Source organism: Herpailurus yagouaroundi, unplaced genomic scaffold, assembly GCF_014898765.1.
Source record: "Herpailurus yagouaroundi ecotype Mexico unplaced genomic scaffold, PumYag 67700, whole genome shotgun sequence".
NCBI lineage: Eukaryota > Metazoa > Chordata > Mammalia > Carnivora > Felidae > Herpailurus > Herpailurus yagouaroundi.
Window position 1 is genome coordinate 4,760,397 of NW_024420499.1, and position 13,185 is coordinate 4,773,581.

Sequence of the window (13,185 nt, forward strand, 5' to 3'; positions counted from 1 at the left end):
CTGGAATAGGGCTCCGTCTCTTAACGTGTGTTAGATCAAACCAAAGAAGCCCCCAGCCATGCCCAAATGCTGCTCTAAAAGCCTGCCTTCCAGTCCTTACAAAAACCTTGCAGGATTAAATGTGTTCACTTTTTTATTTTTGTACAGTTTCTAAGTGATTTTTGCTAGTGATGTTAAATGGAATTAAGTTTATTTGAGTGGTGCGAGCACCTCCTCCATTGAAATAAACTGGTGACTTTCCTTTTATTTTTTAAAAGCAGAAACCCATTGTGTGCCTCTCGATTTAAGGGTTTCCGATTACATTATTCTTAAGACCAGCATCGATCCTTTATATACAAAGATATGTTTTCCTTGTTTTTTATTACTGTTTCAGAAGAAAAGAAGCCTTTTATTTTGCTCTGGACCCAGTAACTGCGCTGGTACATAGACGCACTGAGAAAATAAACTTTTGTAACCACCTCTGACTGTTTTTGTATATCGAAGTCAATTACTTTTGAAATATTTGGATCTAGTTTCTAAGTTATTTTAGTGTTTTATATGTTCCCCGAAATTACTTTGAATCGGTCACCAGCATACTGAGTTCTTGGTGATACAGTGGTGAGACTCGTAACAAGCAAAAGCTACCTGGAGTAGCTCCTTTTCCTTCTTTCCTAGTCCCCTGGTTTTGGATTACCGTGAGACATCACAGATCACCTGACACCCCTCCAGGTATAAACTAGATCCTCGTGCCCTCCACATTTAATTGCTTAATAGTTTGAAGAAACTATTGGAAATGGGCATTTTATATGACATGTATAGCTTGAAAATATTAAAACTGAGCGAAAGGAAACTTGAGAAGGTTTACGTGGGTCTGTAAGGTATGGCTGTGGAAAGATATTGTAGTAGTTTTGACACTATTGTTACTATCTTTAAAATCATTTACCCAATAAAACGTTAAAACCGAGTTAGCGTCGGTCGTCTGTTTCTTTAACCTGCCTCATCATGAGGATCTTGGTCTCGTGGGGGCTTCTGACTAAAACGCAAACTGTGGAAGACTTTGAAATCATACACTTCGGCCCTGATGCCGATGTCTTTCCAAACTTGCGCTCGGGAAAGCTCAGCTGCCCGCAGCTGCTCCCTAGCTACCCCGTGATCCGCCTGGGCCATCCTTTTGCCCAGCCCTGAATCCGGGCTTGGCGACTGAGTCCAGCCTTTATAGGACAGTCCGCCCCGGCCGCGGGTCTGAGGCAAGGATCAGGCTTGAGTTCCGGTGGTAGTGTAGATGTGCACGAAGCCGGCTCCAAATTCCTTCCAGATCACGGTGTTATCGATGGGTGTTTCCCCCTCGTGAGCTGGTAGGGAGCGACACCAGCGCTACCCAGCGGGAGGAACCATCTCACGGGGTGGAAAGTCTTTCCTTTCTTCTGCCGTCAAGGTTTGCCAGGTTCTCGGTATGGGACAGAATCTCAAAAATGCCCAAGATGTGGCTCCTCAGAGAGCGTCCACACTCCTATCCACACCAGGCCCTGCCACACGTTCAAACGTATTACCAGTTACTTTTCTGGTTCCAGAGTCGTATGAGCTCTCCTCCCACCCGGGGCTTGGGGAGAACGCCTTGAGCACAGGGCAACAGGCGCTGCTGGCTTTCCAGGGCCAGACGAGAGCCTGCGTCGAGAAAGAAAGCTCTTGGGGCACCTGAGTGGCTCAGTAGGTTGAGCGTCCGACTTCGGCTCAAGTCATGATCTCCCGGTTCGTGAGTTCGAGCCCCGCATCTGGCTCACTGCTGTTCGGCACCGAGCCTGCTTCGGATCCTCTGTCTCCCTCTCTCTCTGCCCCTCCCCTGCCCACGCTCTATCAAAAATAAACAAACCTTAAAAAAAGAGAGTAAGAAAGCTCTTGGCGTGCCACCTCCATCAGCTGTTGCCTGATCTCTCTCCCTATGGAAAGGCTACCGAGGACATTGCTGAAATACCTCTGGCTTTTTCTAAATCACTGGCTTGTCTCAGTACTAAATCCTATGCCGTCTCATGCATATCTCGGGATTAATTGCTAGTGAGTATGTGCGGGATAATTTTCGGTTACGTTGCCCCAAAACCCCGCTCCCCATGTGAATTTGAGGACATGTGCTTATGTCAATCACAGTGGCTAAAAACAGCCAGCTCCGGTCCTAGGGGGCCACTGCGGTTTTGAGTGGTGCTCCATTAAGGCGGCCATCTGCCCGAGGTTTACCCAGTGCCATCATTCATGTTTAATGGTACACGGGATTTTTTAATGATTTAGACAATATTAATAGGCTCAGGTAGAATGAAGTCCTCGAACAAGCCCACAGCATTCATTTTTATCACATTAGTGGTTAACTCAATGGTCTGGACAGATTTCAACTTCAGTAATCACACTCCACCTACCTAAATTCTTCACAGAGCTCCAGCATTTCCTCTCTAGATTTCATGCCCCACTAGGCACCTCGGAGGACAAGTGTGGTTGTATGGGATGCGGCAGTTTCCTCTCTATTGATGGAAAACACTCTCGTGCCCAAGGGGTCCTAGCCGTGTGAGCTGGGGGAAGTGCGCTGTGCAGAAATCACACCCGGCTTCCGAGCTGCCAGTCAAGGGAGCTAGTGAGTGCCCAGAGAATGGCTTCTCCCACTGGCTGCAGCTCTGACCACAAGAGCCAGGACTGTGGGTTTGGGCTCAGCTAGCTGTCAAGGCTTCGCACCTGTTTGCCCAGGCTTTCGACGTGCAGGAGGAATGCCTGAACGGGAGGACGTGACTCAGGCGGGCCCCTGGGTCTGCTGCTTTGGCTACTATGTTACATGGCCTTCCTTGATCCCGTCGCTCAGGGTACGACCCCCCGTTCCAAACCCCGGGCCTGTTGAAAGAAATCTTTCCAGACCGGGGAGGACATTGCCTTAGATCCTCAGCGCTGTTCGGAAGCCAGTCGACCTCGCCCCAAGAACTTTGGTTGCGACTGTGTTGAAAACTGACCCTTACTGTCTCCTGTTCAGATCGTACTATCTCAAATCGCGTCAGTGAACCGGCCCGGAGGCCGTGCGCTTTATAGAACTGAACGCTGACCTGCGCTTGCAGATTGCCATCGTGACAGATGATCACATTAGCTCAACAGAGGTTAGATGTAGGATGCGCTAAGTCTGGAGCACGCAGCGGGCGGTGGCTGCGTGACGTGCTCACCGAAAGGGCCCTGGCGTCCTTGAGCTCATGCCCCCATTCTAAAAGGACACAGCTGTGTCACAAGGGGCCGGTAATTTGTTCAGCCTTTGGTCTCCCTCCACGGTGCCCGAATCTCTCTGCTTTTTAATCCAAATCTCAGCTGACGTCTCATGACGTGAAACGGAGGAGATTAGAAGCAGTGGTTTGTGATAAATTACAAATGCATACCGGTTACGTATGAAGCTAATGAGAACAACGAGGCTTGCTTGGATGACTATAAAAGCTTATAATCGGGGCGACAGATCATCGAGGCACTCAGAGCCTCGGCACCCCATGTGTTTCTGTATTGCTGTTGGGCGGCAAGAAGGTCCTGGTTTGCACGGAGAAGAGGTGGGATCTTCTGTCGTTTTATCATCGTGGGTGTGCATACAGGCCCAAGCAGGGAAATCCTGGTGCAGTCACAACCTTCTTCCGACCCAGGCCTGACAAGGCCTACCAGAAGTTCAGGCACTCCTGACATGAGAACAGAGAGGAGTCAACCCGACAGCTCCTGCTAACCCACTGGTGGCCTTCGATGGTCATTCCAGATGTACGTTAGGTACGTGGTCATGTTTTTCAAGTTGTATTTCAGGGTTGTTGGTTTGTTTTTGTTTTTGTTTTTTTTTTTGGATTGCAGTTTTTAAATACTGTACATGTACACACATGTCTTTCGGAATCACGTGTTTACGAAAGCATGGATCCATCGAACAGAACCCCAGGTCCCACCGGATAATCGGAACACCACTGCTGGAGCCCCAACACGCTGTTATTTTGAGAGCCTTTGGCAAGCTGTCATTTCACCTCCCTTTCCCACTCTGGCCTTTTCCTCCCAAATGTCAGGCTCAGTGCGATCCATCAATATTTACTGAGTGCCCGTCCCCACAGAGGTATGGTACCGTGCTTGGTTTGAGAATGAAGACGGTGTAATCCTGTAAGGCAAATTAACAGTCCACTCTGAGCTAGGAGCTGTGGGGGCATACGAGTTTGGTCTGGTTGGGAAAAGCCATTCTGACTGGAGCCCAGGCCACATCGGGCTGGCTCTATAGGGTTCCCCTAAACGGCTTACACCCCAGAGTGGCACGAGGGCAGAACTGTGGCTTCTTCCCCCATTGGCAGGTGGCATTTCTTTGGCCCTCCAACACGTCAGCGGCACCCTGCACTGCGTGCAAACGCGATTTGCTGAGCTGGGGAGACGGCTTCTGTCCCCACAATGTAGCTGGCCATCTTGTTCCCTGGCAGGAAGATGCAAGGTGGTTGGGAAAGAAAAGACGTGACTATAAAAGAAACAGGATTCTTCTGTACACGCAGGACGGCATTTGTGGCGGAAAGTTTTGCTTTGTGCCACGAAGCTGCCCTCTGAAAGGCTTCAGGCCCTTCCCGTATCCAGGAGAGAGGGAACAGAACAGAGACTAGGCCGTTTGCTCAAACAAGCCTGGAGGCCAGGGTACAGAAGGAAGCTTACGGTATGCCTACCGGTGAAAACATTACCCCGTAGGGAAGAAACATCTCTTCGTGGAGCAGGAAGGGAGGGAGGATGGTAGCGGTAACTGACCCAGAGAGGAAAATCAGAGTGACTTTCAGTGCGACTTTCACCTGCTACGTGGAAAGGCCGGGAAGGCAGGATTACATTTGGAATTGTAAAACAGGAAACACAACGGGTACACAACAGAACGCGTAAATCACATTTCAACCGACAGGAAGCCGCTGAGGGCTGCAGCCTTTGCCGAAACAGCAGGCAGATTTGAAAGTTGCTACCGTCACTTTTCACCGAACTAGCATTTCCATCCAAACGTTCATTCTGGAATGACCCTAGGTACACGGTATGTGTCCACACATGTAAGTGCATTTGTGCGTATCAGCACAGGAGATGGGAGTTGACCGAACAGCCGGATGGGGCAATCATATTGCCCACTCCCACATACCCTGGCCGAGCAGAAAGGGTGTCTTGCACTGGAAAGGGCGGGAAACCCCCATCTTTCTTTGAAGGACAAGACTAGTGCGAGTAATGCAAACATTTCCCTAAACTTTCTCTACTTCAAACATTCCAACGAATTCCAGGAACTCTGCATGGAGACACTGCCGCCCCGCTAGCCTAGGCCTCGGCGATGGCCCCTTTCCCAGAACTGTGGTCAGGGATGGCGGTGGGTGGCCATCGTGACCTCTGTCAATGAAGCCGTGCCCCTTGGTGACTTGGTCCTTGTTGATCTTGCCTAGCATATGTGGTCCATGGTACACATGAATGATGGGGTTGAAAAGGGGGCAGGGGGTTCGTACAGTTGTTCAAATAGGATGGGATGGCTCCAGTGGGGTAGGTGGGCCTCAGTGGCCCCTTCTTCCTCCATTTGGGTTGGTACCACTCCAGAAGAATCTGCGGACTTGGAGAAGGCCAACTAGAAATCATTAATGGTCTGCCCTAGTCTGGGCAAGTGCAGGCAACACCCTTCATTCTAGGGCCGGCTACACAGTGCGTCCTGCAAGCGGGACTTGAGAGGTAAAAAGACACTCCTTTCCTTTCACCTCCTCTGTTGGACATTGTCTTTATTGAGGCGAAATTCACATAACAATCAACCACTTTAAAGCATCCAATTCAGTGATATTTAGTGTATTTACAATAGTTCTAGTTTACAACTTTTTCATCACTCCGTCAAAATACCCATCCCCACTAAGAGGTCACACCCCATTTTCCCCTCGCCCAACCCCCAAGTGACCTCTAATCTTCTTTCGGTCTCCTGGATATGTAGGATACGCAGGACAGTATCGTATCTACATACTACACGTATCGCCGTATTGTCAGATATCCTACAAATGGAGTCATACAATATGTGACTTTTTGTCACTAGCTCCTTTTACTTAGCATAATATTTTTGAGGTCCATCTAAGTTGTAGCGTGTTTTAGTACTTCATTATTATGGCTGAATGATATTTCGTTATATAGCTATCCCACAATTGGCTCATCCATTCATCAATCCACGGATGAACATTTGGGCTGCTTCAAACATTCGGCTTTTCTGAATAATGTTGCCATAAACATCCGTGTCTACGGAGGTTTCTGTGTGGACATACGTTTTCATTTCTCTTGGCTGTATACTTTGGAATGGAATTGCTGGATCGTAGGGTAATTCTACGTCTAACTTTTTGAGGAACCATCAATCTTTTCTACAGTGGCTGGCTGCACCATCTTCCATTCCCACCAGTCATATATGCAGGTTCCAATTTCTCCACATCCTCCCCAACGGTTGTTACTATCTGTCTGATCATAGTCATCCTCATGGGTGTGAACTGATACCTCACTGTGGTTTGGATTTGCATCTTGTCAATGATCAGTGAGGTCGAGACACCTTTTCATGTGCTAATTGGTCCATTTGTATATCTTCTTTAGAGAAATGTCTATTCAAGTCCTTTACCCAGTTTTTAATTGGGTTGTTGGTCTTTTTGTTGAGTTGTAATGGTATACACACACACACACACACGTATATATAATGGTATATGTATGTGTGAGTTGTAATGGTATACATATATGTGTGTGTGTGTATATATATATGTATATATAATGGTATATGTGTGTATACCATATATATGGTGTGTGTGTGTGTGTGTGTGTGTGTGTGTGTGTGTGTGGAGAGAGAGGGAGAGTATTAAATCCTTAGAGAAGTAATTTGAAAATATTTTCTCCCACTCTGTAGTCAGTCTTTTTTACATTCTTTATAATGTCCTTCGAGGAATAAAATTTTCTGGTTTTTATAAAGTCCAGTGTATCTATGTTTTTCTTTTGTTGCTCATGTTTTTGGTGTCAAACCTAAGAACCTATGGCCAAGTCCCAGGTCATGAAGATGTACACCTATGCTCTCTTCTAATTTTACCCCTTGTATTTAGGTTGTTGATCTATTTTGAGTTAATTTTTACATGTGGTTTGAGGTAGAGGCCTGACTTCATTCTTTTGAATGTGGATATCCAGTTGTCCCAACACTATTTGCTTAAAAAGCTATTCTGTCCCCCATGGAATGGTTTGGGAACCCTTGTTGAAAATCAATAGACCATCGAGGTTTGGGTTTATTTCTGGGCCCTCAATGCTATTCCATTGGTCTGTGTCTACCCTTTTGCCACTACCATACTGTTTTGATTACTCTAGTTTTGTTTGTTTTTAATGTTTATTTATTTATTTTGAGAGAGAGTGAGCAGGGGAGGGCACAGACAGAGAGAGAATCGCAAGCAGGCTTCGCACTGTCCACGCAGAGCCTGATGCAGGGCTCGATCCCATGATCTGTGAGATCATGATCTGAGCTGAAACCAAGAGCTGGACACTTAACCCACTGAGGCACTCAGGCTTAGGCACCCCTGATTAGTTTTGTCGTAAGTTTTGAAATGGGGAAGTGTGAGTCCTCCTGCCTTGTTTTTCTTTTTCACGATTGAGCTCTCCAAGGATCCTTGAAATTCCTTATAAATTTGAGGGTTGGCTTTTCCATATCTGCAAAAATAAAGGCCACTGGACTTCTGATAGGGATTGCACTGAATCTGTAGATTGCTTTAGGGACTGTTGCCATCTTGATATTAAGTCTTCCAATCCACGAGCATGAGATGCCTTTCCATTTATTTAAGTCTTCCTTTTACCTCCTTGTTTAAATTTTTTCCTAGGACCCTTATTCTTTTGGATGCTATTGTTTTTCTTTTAATTTTTTTTTTAATGTTTATTCTTTTTTGAAAGACAGAGAGCACAAGCAGGGGTGGGGCGGAGAGAGAGGGGGACACAGAATCCGAAGCAGGCTCCAGGCTGTGAGCTATCAGCACAGAGCCCGACACGGGGCTCAAGCTCACGAACTGTGAGATCATGACCTGAGCCGAAAGTTGGATGCTCAACCAGCTGAGCCACCCAGGTGCCCCTGGATGCTATTGTAAATGGAATTGTTTCTCTTAACTTCTTTGATATATAATCCGTTATTGGTGTATAGAAACACCACTGATTTTTGTGCATTGATTTATTTATTTATGTTGAGAGAGAGAGCAAGGGAGGGGCAGCCAGAGAGGGAGACAAAATCCCAAGCAGGCTCCGTGCCATCAGTACAGAGCGCAATGCGTGGCTTGATTTCAAGAACCGTGAGAGCATGACCTGAGAAATCAAGAGTCAGACACTTAAGCAACTGATTCACCCAGGTGCCCCCGTGCATTGATCTTATATCTTGCAATGAACTTTCTTTTTTTCTTCCTTATACACTACTAGTGTGTGTATATGTGTGTGTGTGTGCATTCTATGGGATTTTATATAGAGAGAATCCTATCACCCTGCAAATAAACTTTCTTTTTTTTTTTTCATTTCCATTCTGGGTGTCTTTTGTTTCTTTCTCCTGCCTAATTGCTCTGGCTAGCACTTCCAATGTTGAATAGCAGAGGTAAGAGCTGGCATTACAGTCTTGTTTCTCACCTCAGGGGGAAAACTTTCAGTCTTTCACCACCAAGTATGATATTAGCTGTGGGTTTCTTGTAAATGCCCTTTATCACATTGTGGAACTTGCCTTCTAAACCTAGTTTGTTAAATGTTTTTTTTCATGAAAGAGTGTTGACTTTTGTCAAATGCTTTTTTCTGTGTCTATTGAAATGACCATTTCCCCCCTTTGTTCTGTTATTAATGTGGTGAGCTGCCTTGGTTGATTTTATATTGAACCACCCTTGCATTTCTGGGATAAATCCCACGTGGGGCTGTGGTATGATCCTTTTAATGTACTGTGGGATTTGGTTTGCAGATATTTTGTTGAGAACTTTGGTGTCTTTATTCCTAAGGGATACTGGTCTCTGGTTTTCTTTTCTTACGGTATCTTTATCTGGCCTTTGTATCTGGGTAAGGCTGGACTTATAGAATGTGTTAGAAGTGTCCCTTCCTCTTCTGTTTTTTTTTTTTTTTTTTTTTTTGGAAGAGCTTGAATAAGATTATTGTCAAATCTTTAAATGTTCGGTAGAATTCATCAATGAAGCCTGGGCTTTTTCCTAGTTGGGAGGTTTTTGATTCTGATTCACTCTCTTTACTGATAGGTCTATTCGGATGTGTATTTCTTCTTGAGCCAGTTTTGGTAATTTGTATGTTTCTAGGAACTTGTCCATTTCCTGAAGACTAATTTATTGGTATACAACCGCTTATAGTGTTCTCTGATGAGCCTTATAATTTTTGTAAGGTTGGTGGTAACACCCTTGCTTTCATTTCCAATTTTTGTTATTTGTCTTTTTCTTCTTAATGAGTCTGGCTAAAGTTTTGTCAATTTTGTCTATCTTTTTAAAGAACCAATTATCGGTTTCACTGATTCTATATTTTTCTATTCTCTTTCTCATTTAATTCTGCCCTTCTTTTTCTACTTCCTCAAGATGTAAAGTTAGGGTGTTGATTTCAGATCTTCCTTTTTAATGAAAGTGTTCCTAGCTATAAATTCACCTCTGAGCACTGCCTTCACTGTATCCTGTACATTCTGGTATATTGTATTTTCATTTTCATTTATCTCAGAGCATTTTCTAATTTCCCTAGTGACTTCTTCTTTAACCCATTGGTTAAGAGTGCGTTGTCTAATTTCCACATATTTGCAATTCTTCAGTTTTCCTTCTGTTACTGATTTCTAGCTTCATTCCATTTGATCACAGAAGATGCTTTGTATGATTTCAATCTTTTTAAAACGTATTGAGGATTGTTTTATAACCTAACATATGTGCATCCTAGAGAATGATACATGTACACTTGAGAGGAATGTGTGCGGTGCTCTTATTGGGTAGAGTGTTCTGTGTATGTCTTCTGGTCTAGTTGGTTTATAGTGTTCTTCAAGTCTTCCATTCCATATTGACCTATTATTGTCTAAGGGTCCTATCCATTATTTAAAGTGGGATATAGAGGGGCGCCTGGGTGGCGCAGTCGGTTAAGCGTCCGACTTCAGCCAGGTCACGATCTCGCGGTCCAGGAGTTCGAGCCCCGCGTCGGGCTCTGGGCTGATGGCTCAGAGCCTGGAGCCTGTTTCCGATTCTGTGTCTCCCTCTCTCTCTGCCCCTCCCCCGTTCATGCTCTGTCTCTCTCTGTCGCAAAAACAAATAAACGTTGAAAAAAAAATTAAAAAAATAAAAATAAAAATAAAGTGGGATATAGATGTCTCCACCTATTACTATAGAACTGTCTGTTTCTCCCTTTGATTCTGTCAGTGTTTCCTTCTGATCTTTTAAATCTGTTGTTTGGTGTTTTGTGTGTTCAGAATTGTATCCTCTCAAAGAATCAAGCCTTTTATCAATAAAAATGCCCTTCTTGGCCTCTTGTAACAGTTCTTCACTTAAAATTGATTTGGCCTGGTATGTAGCCACCCCGGCTCTCTTTTGGTAACCACTGCTTCCACTGAGTATCTTTTTCATTCCTTCACTTCCAACCCATTTGTGTCTTCGGGTCTAATCTGAGTATTTTGTAAGCAGCATATAAGTGGGGTCATGTGGTCATGTCTTTTTCACGTCCATTTTGCCAACATATTTCTTTTAATTGGCAAGTTTAACCCATTTACATTTAGTGATTAGTGATAATCACTAATTATTTAGGATTTTTTTCTGCTATTGTGCTATTTGTTTTCTGTACGTCATATCTTTTTTTGTTCCTCAGTTCCTATGCCTTGTTTTGTGTCTGATGGATTTTTTTTCCCCTTGTGAATCATTTTGATTCCCTCTTCCTTTCCTGTATCTTTTATTTATCTTCTTAGTGGTTACCATGGGGATTATGGTTAACATCCCAGATTTATAACAATCTAGTTCAATCACCTTTTTATTTCCCATTTCTTTCAAATAGACTGTAATTTTAGAGCACTTTTAGGTTCACAGCAAAATTGAGCAGAAAGTACAGCAAGTTCCCATATACTCACTGCCTGCCACCCCGCCCTCCACACACAGCCTCCTCCTCACCATGAATATCCCCACACGTGAGTGGCACATTTGTTACAAATGATGAACCTACATCGGCACATTGTTATCGCCCAAAGTCTAGCATTTCCATTAGGCTTCACTGGTGATGCTGTACATTCTGTGGGTTTAGATAAATGTATAACGACATGCATCTACCATTACAGTAGCATACAGAACAGTTTCACTGCCCTAAAAGTCCTCTGTGCTTCACCTACTCATCCCTCCCTACCCCAACCCCTGATACCACGGATCATGACCATTCCTTTTAAGTAATTAAAAGAGCCAGCACTGATCGAGTGCTTACTGTGTGGTAAGGACCATGGCATCCACTTTTCAACAGCCTTATAAATCTCCCATTTTACAGAATAAGAATCTAGTTCAAAGAAGTTACCAATTATCTAAGGCCACCTAGGCTACAAAATGTCAGAGCCACGATTCAGACCAAGCTTGTCAGGCTCCAGAGACTGAGCTCTCTAGCGTTCACTCTGACGTCTCGATGAGGATGAGTATGAGGGTGGCAATGGTGGTGGCAGTAGCGGTGGTAACGATAGCAGTGATGGCGTCTGGCATTGATGGAAGCAGGGCTTAAGGGGCCAGGCACTGTGCCAAGTGCCTTTACGTGCATTATCTAGTCACTCTTCACACCGGCTCCAGGAAGCAGGTACTGATGTTCTTTCCATTTCACAGATGAGTAAACTGAGGCTCAGAGAAGGTCAACAAAAATAGCCCTCAAATGCACAGCACCTACTGAATGGAGGAAGGTGGCTATCATTGACCATCGATGGAGGCAGGCTTCCTCTTGCCTCTCTGTCATCTCTCTCTAGGACTGGAGACGGCAAAGACAGAGGACAAGGTCTTTGGCTGAAAACTGGTTGGTTTGAAGTTCAAACCCTCGGCGCTTAGACTTGACATTATTTGACTCTTTGTTTTACAAGGACACACGAGGTCTGACAGAACTGCTCTCCCACAGGCAGGGCCGAGCCTGCCCTTGGCCGTCTAGCCTTAGTTATTGTCTTTCTTGTCACAGGAGGACGGCCCCCAGGCTTCTGGGTACACAACTAGGGCTCAGAAATAGCCTCCTAATCGGCCTCATCAGCTTTGAAGGAGGCCACCGCAGGAGGGGCCTAAGTAGGCCAACACTTTAACCCAGTTACATGAGGGCAGCTGTAATCCAGGCTGATCGTGTCTTCCTAAGCTCTTGGGAGGGGGGCGGGGAGGGGGCAGGGGACGTCCCAAAAACCTCTTCCTGTGCTCAAGTATCCCTGGACCTCCCTGCAGACACTCCTTCCCCTTCTGGAAGAGCTTGGCCTCAAGGCTACAAGGGCCAAGCTTCATTAGAGCGGCTGCCAGCACTGAGGGATGGTTGGTGGCAATCTCCGAGTGCGGTCAATGCCCACAGTATACACTACCCTAGGCCGAGGTGTTGCCTCTCCTTGAGAGGCCCACTGCCCAACGCTTCTGCCTCGTCGGAGGAGGTGAGGAAATCACGGTCTTCCTCTGCGTGGGCCAGGCAGCTGCTCACGTCAACCCAGGGCAAGGCTGGGCCCCTTCCCCCTACAGCCCTCCTCGATCACTTCTGGCAATGACTAGCCCTGGGAAATCCCCAGGGAAGCAGCCTGAGCAGTCTGGCCAGGCCGTGGGTGGAAAATAAAGAAACCAGAGCTGTCGGGGATGGCTGGCCTGGCTTGTCTGGCTCTTCCCCCGGCTCTCTTTCTGGCCTCCTCCTTCCCTCCCTCCCTCATTCCCTGTTGGTGGGCATGGTGTGCTCCTTATACAGGTGCACCCGGCCTCCTTCCCTGCCCCAAGAGGTAGCCCAGCAAAGTGAGCCCCCCCTCTGGTCAGGAAGCAGAGAGCTTGTGTGGATGCTGGCAGGAAAGAAAAAGAGGATGGAGGGTTGGAACAAGACTATAGGTGACAAGTTCGTTTGTAAGTTTTTCCAAAGGGGTTTTCTCTCCGAGGATGGGGACTCTCATGGGGCAAGGAACAATTACGGCGTCCCGGCAACTCTAAGACACCTCAGATGCAAGATGGCCACGGATTTTACGTGCCCCTGGAAAAGACAACTAAGCTGCTGATTAAAATGTCACGCCACTGATTG

The 13,185-nt window shown here is 45.9% G+C and overlaps 1 long non-coding RNA gene across 1 annotated transcript; it reads left to right on the plus strand.

Moving 5' to 3' along the window:
• The first annotated feature begins 12,280 nt into the window (after positions 1-12,280).
• Positions 12,281-13,185, plus strand: LOC121025773 (uncharacterized). The gene is made up of 2 exons (XR_005788142.1): positions 12,281-12,562; positions 13,046-13,185. It is a non-coding gene; the product is annotated as an uncharacterized LOC121025773 (long non-coding RNA).